A 10,098-nucleotide genomic window follows, 5' to 3' on the forward strand; every position below is an offset into this window, starting at 1 on the left:
GAACCCACCGGCCATCCCTGGAAGGCCCCCCAGGAAGCGTCCAGGGAGACCGGCAGTGTGACACAGATGACGCTGTCACACCCTTTCCAAGCGTATTCTTGGTGCTGTCCCTCACAGGGGAGCTGTCTGCTATCTGGCCTGACAAGACCAGGGTTTGCTTGAAAACCATTCATCAAAAGAGGGAAGACATAGAAAGGGGAGAACAGAAAAAAAGAGGCAGATGGGGGCGTGGGGGGGACGAGGACACCGAACACAGCCGAACTGGGCTGACGCTTGAGTCTGCACGACAGCTGCGTACAGACTCGCTGTACTCTTCTTCCTCCTGCTTCAGAAATGTTTAAGCTTTCAATTTTTTAAATTTAAGTTTTAATTTTGGAAGCACGTGTCCAAAAAATTGAAAGAACAAAACAAAGCAGAGGAAGCACACACACACACACACACACACACACGCGCGCGCACACACACACACGAGGAAGGCGCAGGCAGGGAGAGATGGAGGGCGCAGCGCCGTGCGTGCGCGGGACGCTGAGCACCGAGACGCCCGCCCGCAGCTCCTGCTCTCGCTCTCCGTCCGCCAAGCCTGAAGCGACCTTCCTCCTTCCGAGGGTTCTGCAGCTCGCCTTCCGGGCCACAGCGTCATCTATCTGGAAACCCGCGAGCCCAGCGCTCCCACGCGGACGCAGCGAATACAAAATAACTCGGCCGAGCAGCCGCAACCACAAGGTAAAAATGGTTCTCTAAGGCCAAAAGCTGCTCTTGTCCTTTAAATTATGAGCACATTTTGTCAGAAAAACACCAAAAAGAAAACCCAAAAAACAAAACCCTAAGGGACAAGAGGACATAAGGGCTCTTGAGAAAGGCTATTTGGGCCACTGGGGAAAGTCCACTTCAAAGAGAGGCCAGCCCGCAGGCGTGCCGCTCGGCCGTCTCCTGGCCTCGCTGCGGGCTCAGAGGCCGCATGTCCCCGCGTGTGGCGAGCGCGGCTGCGCAGAGGCCGAGAAGGGAAGCCGGCGCGACACGCCCAGACCGCGCTCCGCCCGCCCCGGGCCCCAGCGGGACGGCTGTCGCCCAGCTCTGCGCCTCCAGAACGGCTCCTCTCCTTGCGCGGCCACTTCTCTAACCGCTGCAGCTTCCCGCCTGCAAGCGTGTGCAAGGCAGCGCCTCGCTCCAGGCCTCTAGCACCCCTGAGATCCTAAAGGCCAACGGGAGCATTCTGTGGCACCCGCAGGGGGACGGGGCTGTGGCCAGCAGGCAGGAGCCAGAGCCCGAGAGGCTCCCGCGCGCTCGCCCCACCAGCACCGCCCCCAAGTAGATTTTCTCCTGCATTTTGTTTTAACTGAACCCGGGAAGCCAAGTCAGGACCCTGGCGCCGGCCAGGCAGGTGCTGTGGCCCTCACACCTGCTGAATCCCAGCATCTCCTCTCACCTTTTCTCAGACACTGCTCCTTGTTATGCCCAGCCTGCTCCTGGCCAATCAGCATCTCAAACTGCTTATGGCAAGATACATATTTATGGGGCATTTGGTTTGTGACTCTCCAGGGGATGGGGAGTATGAGAAAAACCGAAGAGCTACTGTTTATTGAAGATTTTCTACGTTTCAAAGACACTGAGCGACTATTCTGTAATGTTTGCCTCATTATTCCTTCTTTCAGATTAAGACCTGGATGCCCAAGTGGGTAAGGAATTTTGCTTAATTCTACCTAAATGCAACATGGCGTACACAGGGCCGGGGCCTCTCTCTGTCAAGCTCTCTATCAAGCATGTGGCCCCATGAGGGGCGCTGTGTCTGCAGGGGCTGCTTACTGCACGGAGCGCACAGGGCCGAGCGAGGCTGGAGAGAACTTCACGGAATTTCAGAGCTCCTCAGGAAACACTGCAGTATAAGAATCAGCCGTCTGTTGGAAACTGGACTCGTGGGTTCTTCTCCAAAGCTGCCAACACCAACCTCTGGGAAGGGGGCTCAACTCACGTCCTGAGTGATTTCCCCTGGGGACACCTGCAGGTGGTCTCCGCATCACTTAAGCACCGGATTCACAGCTCCTGACAGGCTGTTCCTTGGCTTGCTGGTTCTTCAAACGAGGTCTCTACGCTAGCAATACCAGCCTGTCTTAGGACCTTGTTAGAAACACAAATTTCTGGGCCAGGCAGTTATCTCTGCAGATTAAAGCACCTGCTTAGGCAGACGCAGGGACCGGAGTTCCCTCCCCGGCATGCAGTGCCAATCCCCCATGGGGAGGGGCTGAGGCAACTGAAATTGGGCATGGTTGCGGAAGCCTATAATCCCAGCTCTTGGGAGGCTGAAAACAGGAGCATCACTACAAGTCTGATCTGTATAGTGAGACCTTGTAGACCAAACAGGAGCATCACTACAAGTCCGATCTGTGTAGTGAGATATTGTAGACCCTGTACTAAATACATGTTTTAAAAAATGAAAGAAAGAAACACAAATTTCTGAACCTATTAAAGTAGTAAGTACAGGGTTGGGTGAAAGAGCCCTCCTAGGTGGTTCTAATGCATGTATGAGAACTGATCCCCTACCCCGTCCTTGCCATGACACTTTCAGGCCGGACCCGCACTCCCAGGAAGGCGGGCTCTGCACATCTCCGTGCTTCTCCCGAGTCCGCCGTCCGCTAATGCTCTGCTCCCTGCAGATGCCGCCCTCTCCCCCGGCCCTCTGGAGTCCAGCTGGCACTCGAAGGCCTTTCGCATGCACTGCGGACACTTGACTTTTTCCTTCCATGTCCATCGTTCTCTAACTGCGCGGCGCTGGGGAGAACACGATCTGGCCCTCACGCTTCTCTGACCTGGGCCCATTTAGCTCTCATGTTTCTCCAAGCAGGGCCCCTGGCCTCATCCTGGTGGCACTTCTGGCCCCCAAAGAGCCCGGTGCTGTGTTTGTGCTGACCTCTGCCTGAGGACTCTCATGACCGTCAGTGTGGACGCCGTAGCAGTGAGTTGGCTACGCACGCGCCACGCTTTCTCTCTTCCCAGAAGAACGCCATTGTGTCCAGAGAGCCACTCCACATGTACTTGCAGAGTCTTTCAGGTCAGCCGAGGTGTCCACCCACCGGGCATGGATCTGAGCAAAAGGTGGGCTCGGATCTGTTCTTCCAATCAGATTAAAGGGCAAGGGACCACGCTCTGTGTGGGAAAGTCTTCCCTTGTCCATTTGCTTTGAGCGTAGATGAGGACGTAAGCAGCTCCTGCTGCCGCCGAAACCGCATCACCACCACGGGGCGCTGGCTCCACAGCAGTCAGCGTGGCTGGGGCATCACAGAGGAGACACCGTCCGTGTCAAAGCAGGCAGGCCCAGGCAGCGAGAAGCAAGCAGCCAGTGAATAGCGAGGGACACAGCAGCTCCCTCTGTCCTGTGTCTCACCAGGTTGGCTGCCCTCAGGGTGCGTAGCACGTGAGCCCTCGCTCCCAGCACCGGTGGATCAATCCCAGCTTCACGTCCTGGATCCTGGAAGCACACACCCTCAGTCCAGCCACTTCTGAAAAGCCTGAGCTGTGACCTCACGAGGCCTTGAGGGGACATCTAGATACAAGGCGTGACATCATGCCTTGCAAGTCAAGTCAGAGCTGCTATTTGGTACTTTCCACATCACTAGGAGGTCACAGAACCCTTGTATGTTATCAGGGAAAAACTGAGATTGGCTGCACTAGTAAGAAGACGTGGTCCTTTTCCTAGAAAGTGCTCACATGTGAGAGGCAAGCAACCCCAGGCTTTCATACCAGCTCCTCCACTAGCTGTGTGTTCCCAAGCAGTTCACATTACCTCTCTGGGCATTACCACCCTCACCCTGGCACCCCGGCACTCAGTGCTGTTTTGGAATTTAGTTAGATAACGATTGTAAAGTTCATCGTTCAATATCAAGCACATGGCGTGCACTAAGTAAACACCAGCTCCCTCCCCTCATCCAACCTTACTAAATTGAAAAAGAGACAATGGCCTGGGTTAGCCAGAAGATTTTACTATAAAAGAGTTACCTATAAAAGAGTTAAGGTCATCACATAAAACATTAAAATTCATTTACCATAGTTGTGATATGCCTATTAGAATATCCATTTGTGTAGAAATAGCCCCCTGGCTTTCTGCCTAACTGAAAAGCCGGCTCTCTGCCATCTTCTCCCCAGCACATTCCTCACGGTGAATGCAGTTGCTGAGGCTCAACATCACCGTGAGGAAGAGCCCTCTCCATTGGCCAAAGTGAAACACCGTTCACCTGATGAATGAATGAGTGTGCCTGGTGCCAGGAGATATCAACGGGCCGCCTACGGTACGGAACCCAGGAGCCCTCAGGCAGCTGGAGCGCAGGTGCGGCCAGTGGCCGCTGCCCTTCTGTGGTGAGCTCTCTGACAGCGAGAGGAGCCAGAAAACATTTCCTGGAGAAAGTGACAGGCAGCTAACAGCCTGCAGCAAACGACGCGAAGTAGAAGGGGCCGTGCAAAGGCCTGAACTCCAGGCCCACAGCGTACACGGAGAGCTGCCAGAGGAGCGCAAGGGTGAAACGCACACGAAGAGGGAGGTGAGTGGGTCACATCCAGGAGCCAGGTAGTCATGTTTAAAAAAATAAATTAGGGCACTGTAAACTATTCAGTGATTCTAAGTCAATGACTGAATCAATAGCATTTGCATTCAGAAAAATCAAAAACAGAAAAAATAGAAACAATGCACACGTAAGTGGTCAATTGATTTTCAGCAATATCATTAGGGTACTACAGCGAAGAAAGATAGGCATTTCAATAGTAACGTCACAAATACTAGATAGAAAACATTAAGTGAACTCTGACCATTACCTCAAAATCATAAATTGAAACAGATCCTACTCAATAAAAAGCAACAACTAAATTTGACAATTTTTAAAGAGATATTTCACAAAGGAAGATGCTTGTATGGCTATAAACACGTGGAAAGACACCCTAAAAAGCGAATGCCACGAGGAGACCCTCGCGCACACCCACGGGGATGACTAGACTCTCGGCACCAACCACTGAGAAGTACGTGGAGCACGCGGAGCTCTCCGTGAGGCGGGAATACAGAAGTCACAGTGCCTCCGAAAAAGCACTTCACAATTGATTGAAAAGTTAAGTGCACTTTGCCCGTGGCCCAGCAGTTCCACTGTCTGCTCGTCACTCAAAACAGGAGCAGAAAGAAGAGGAGGGAGAGTGGAGAACAAGCAGAGGGGCGTGGGGAGGGGAGGGAAGACAGCAAGAAGGAGAAGGAAAGGAGCTCGTGGGCTGTGCCGTGGCAAAGCACGTTCTTCATAAGCATGACACCTCAAGCTCAATTCCCAGCAGAGGGGAAAAAGGAAAAGGGAAGAAATGAAACAGGACGTGTGTCCACATACCGTGAGTGCAGACAGCTACAGCGGTGTCCCTCGTCGCAGCCAGTGCCTAGCAGCAGCGTGAACAGGCGCACAGGAGGCCGTACACCCACGCCATTAAACATCACTCACCGAAAAAAGAGAACAATCTATGGAAATATACAGTAACATAAGTGAATATCAAAGCCATGCTGAGTTTCTAAAAGACAGACACAAAAGAGCATGTAGTATCTGATTACGCTTATGGGAAATCCTAGGAAAGGGAGGCGGATCCATTGTGACAGAAGAGCGGCAGTGGCCGCCTGCGCCCGAGAGTTGTGAGGAATGAGTTGCACAGGACGAGGGGATCTGGCGGAAGTGGAAATGGTCTGCATTTTAACTGTAGTTATAATTAAACCAATAGATGCATTTTATACAAATAACTTAATGAAATTAATTTTTGGAGATATAGTGGTTAATAAAACTTAAGGCGCTGGGTGTCACTCACTGGTAGGTAGCCTGCTGAGCATGAGGCCCTGGGTTCTATTCTTAGCTCTGCAAACATTAAATTAAATTAAACTTTTTAAAACTGAAGAACTTAGATGTTAGGTATGGGGAATACTGCGGGTAAAAAGGCCTCCAGGCTGAGGCAGAAAAAGGCAAAAGATTTATACGATCTGAAAAGAAACCAGAGTAGCCCGAGATAGGAGCCCCGTCAGAGTGGCGGGAGTGCCCAGCAGGCGTGTCCACTAACAGGCGCTCGTCCCAGGATCAGCCTGATCACATGAAGTCGTGGAACGGACTTCGAGGCTCTGCGCACACAGCAAGTGGCAGGGATAAAGCATCTGGGTTTGTTCAATGTTTGCCAAAACTTTTCTAATGGAAAGTTGTTACAAGCAGTTAATGAGAAAGTAAATGCTACATATTTGGAGAAAAATAGATTTTGCATAGGAACTCAATAGCCTTGCTGGGAGAGGTGCCCGGAGAAGCAGCCGGTAGGAGAGAGTTCTTGAAAATTGGTGGAGTAGTCTACTGTGTGACAGAAATGAGCAAAAGCCACCTTCTTGGAGCACAGGAACCCTCCTTACTGCACCACCACCCTGTTGACATGGTGGCCTTGGGTGTCAGAGGGCCCCACGGATTCCGCAGTGAGTCAGTGAACAATCAGCCACTGCTCCCAGAAGGCTGTCTGTGCTGGCCCAAGGGGCTGCCGACGCTGTCCCCGCAGTGAGCGTGAGGCCTCTGTCCAGGCGCAGGAGCTGCACGCTGGTCGCAGTCAGCACCTCTGTCCTCAGGGATCTGAGGCCCAGGCAGTCCACCAGAGCTGTAACAGTGCACCCTCCTGCCCACGGGGCTCTCCGAACTTTCCAGAACCATCCATGAGGGCACTCCTTACCTGGCACACTGGACTGCGCAGGCGTAACTGGAGGAAGAACCTGAGCAGCTACGGAGGGCGGTCGAGGGTCCGACAGAGGAGCTGTATCCACAGGAGCAGCAGAGAGTCAGCTGAGGAGATGAGATGACAGAAACAGACACTGGAGGAGCTCTCTTTGCGAATAGAAGGCAGGGCTCCAAGGTAGCGCCTACAGGCAGCTGAGAAAGAGAAAGAAAGAAAAGCTAAGAACGAGACTTTTCACTCGGACATTCAGGAGAGACGCAGCTGTTAGCACCTTGCCTTGGGCCTGAAAGGCTCATTCCGCACCTCTGACCTTGATAATAGCAAAATAATATGCTTGTCTTGTTTTAATCCATTCAGTTTGTGGAAACTTGTTACTGCACCAATAAGAAATAATGCAGAAGAAATTTTAGGTTTTAGGAGGGTTGCATAAGTGAACGCACAGTTATGAGTCTAAAATGCTAAGCACGAAATTCCAACACACTAGGGCTACTTGGAAATTCTATGTCCGTCATGCTTTCCCCAAACCCAAAATCTACCCCTTTCGTTCTGTTACTGGTCATGCAGGGTGTGTGTGTGTGTGTGTGTGTGTGTGTGTGTGTGTGTGTCTATGTGGTGTTACCTGTATCGACTGAACAGCTGAGAGAAAGGCAGTCCAGATGTGGAATGCTGCGGTGTGGATGCGGCCTGTCCTCCAAGGGCTCATGTGTTGGAAGTGTGATCCCAAAAAAGCTTTCGCTGGGAGGCGCTAGAACTTCCCGGAGGTGGAGCACCATTAAGGTGGGTGAGTCAGAGGGCAGTTCCCCTCAGAAAGGACTGACCCCTTCTGGTCTCCATGGAAACCTGTTAGTTCCCACGACAGTCAGTTGCTAGAAAAGCACAAGGACCACATTCCCCATTCTCCGGCCTCTCTTGCCCGACTCTCCCACACACACTCCCACCATAACGACATCTGTGCTGGTGTGGCAGTCAGTGAGGCCTCTGCCAGGGCCAAATCCCAATGTCAGACTGTTAGCCTCCAAATTCTGAGCTAAAGAAATCTCTTTTCTTTATAAAGTGCCTCGCCTTGGGTATTCTGGTACAACAATTGAAGACAGACTAACACTCAACAGGAAGTGTCAACCACATGTTTCCCGTCACCCTCCTTACGCCTTCCTTTGCCCTACTTTGGCCCACAAAACTGTAATGTGGGGGCTGGGAAGGTCGTCTGGCAAGCACAAGGTCCAGGGTTGGATCCCTGATACCGGCTGAACCCTAGGTGTGTTGGCCAGCTACCAAGACCAGGCATGGTGGTACACTCCGGTAATCCCAGTGCTCGGGGTGCTGAGACAGGAGGATCACTACGAGTCCCAGCTGCCTAGGGAGACCCTGTACCGAACAAAGAATTAACAGATTTAAAACACACACACACACTGTACTGTGTCCGTGCACTTCAAGTGGGTCTGGTCCACGAGTCCTCTTGTGTACGCTGTTCTGCCTTCAGGTGATATGAGGCCTCACTCCCTACCCCATGGTCCCAGGTAACTCCTCTGTCCCCAGGGCTCGACAGCTGGCAGTGAAACCAAAAGTGAACTGCAAGCAAGGGCATTTGCTGACCCATGGAAGGGGCAGACTGTGGCCTCCTGGAGGCCAGGGCTACGTGGCTGACGTGGCAAACCGTCAGGACAGCAGGGAGAAAGGGTGCCAACACTAACTGCGCATTACTGCACCCCAGAAACTTGACGAAACACACACTTTATCTTCAAATGACCTCCCAGAGCATCCGTCCCCCGTGTTAGGGTTGCTGACACAGCTCAGTGGCATAAGCGCCTTCCTGGCGAGCGCAGGGCCCACGCTCGTTCCCCAGCACTAAAAAGAAAAACAAGTCAGAGTACATTTCCCTGTTTCAGATGAAGAAGCTGAAATCCGACTGCCAAAGGCTAGCCAGCAAATAAGACGGCAGTGCTGGGCCCTGAACGCGGGGCCTCTGCAGCACTGCTTTCAGCTGGCTGCAGCTACTCAAGAACAGAGGGGAGACGAAGTCCTCGCCCACCGCCTGGGCTGCGGTGCCCCGCGCTCCACCGCGGACAGCCCACCCTCGGCCCAGCTGCTAATTCTAACCCCGCAGCAGCCACCGAGGGCAGCCAGAGAGCAGAAGTGGGAGAAACCCCGTTAACGCTCCGCAGGTCCCTTCTTCGTAACAAAGGAGGGCGCTACCGGGCTTTCCTCCGGCTCGCTGGGCTGCTGCTTCGCCGCGTTCTCATCAAGCTGAGCCGCGGCTTAGAACAGCTGCTTCTCAGGGCCGAGACGCACCAGAGTGGTTTCCACGGCCGGCCGGCCAGCGCGGAAGCCCGAGTCAGGAGTGACCTGCAGGGCGGGTGTGCGGCCGGCTCGGCTCCCGGGCCTGGCTCCGGGATTCCGCCCTCCGAGACCGCCGGACCGAGCGCACGCCGCGGAGAGTGGCACGCGCGGGCACCTGCGTGGAGCAGCGCGACGCGGACGCAAGGGCCTGCTGCTCTCTGCTAACCTCAGGCGGTCACGCGGATCTGCTGCGCCTCCTGCTCCGCCTTCCACCAGAGGCAAAGAGCACCCTAAGGGCTGCTGAAAGTGAGCTTGGACATGGGGGCTCCCCCAACGGGGAAAATCTAATTCTGTGTTTCTTCCCAAATTGGTCTCAGAAAGCAGTATCATAACTGGCATGGTTTATCCCCAGAACCTCCAGGAGTGGGATGGGGTGGTGGCAATGAAGCTTGGGGGGCGCGGACGCCAGAGGCGGGGTGCGCCACCTGGGCAGGGCGCTAAGGCCTCCCACGTGCCGTGGATTTGTGGCTGGAGTCTCACAGCGGAGAATCTTACAGGTCTCCAAAGGTTCAAAGAAATGATAATGCTAAGGATAAAGATGTAACATTTACTTTATTCTTCCTCCAGCAGAATCCGGGGAGGGAGGGAGGAGAGCGAGCGAGCGAGCGAGAGACTTCTTCAAAGGCAAGGATAAGAAAAGGGCACTTCAATACAATTACAATTTCAAAGGGCTTGCCAAGAAAATATTTTCTGCTGCCAAGTCAGCAATTTTCCAAAGATTCTCTAATGGAGGAAAAGAAGGATTAATGGAAAAGAAGCGACCGGGGGACATTTAGCTGCGCTTCGAGGAGCGGCAGGTAGTCCACAGCGCATTGTTACTTTTTATCCATTGCCTGCCTTAGAGACCAAGAAAACACCCAGCGGCCAGCAAACACGGAGCTGCGCAGCAGCGACGTCAGCCTGCTCTCCGCGCTTCGCGTCCCGCGCCCGGGTCGCGGTCCTCACGACGCAGCAGTCAGAGCACGCGGGACACAATCGCCAGGGCGGGGCGAGCGCGGGGCAGAGCTGTCCACTCTCCAGGGCGGGGCGAGCGCGGGGCAGAGCTGTCCACTCTCC

Source organism: Octodon degus, unplaced genomic scaffold, assembly GCF_000260255.1.
Source record: "Octodon degus isolate 3935 unplaced genomic scaffold, OctDeg1.0 scaffold00084, whole genome shotgun sequence".
NCBI lineage: Eukaryota > Metazoa > Chordata > Mammalia > Rodentia > Octodontidae > Octodon > Octodon degus.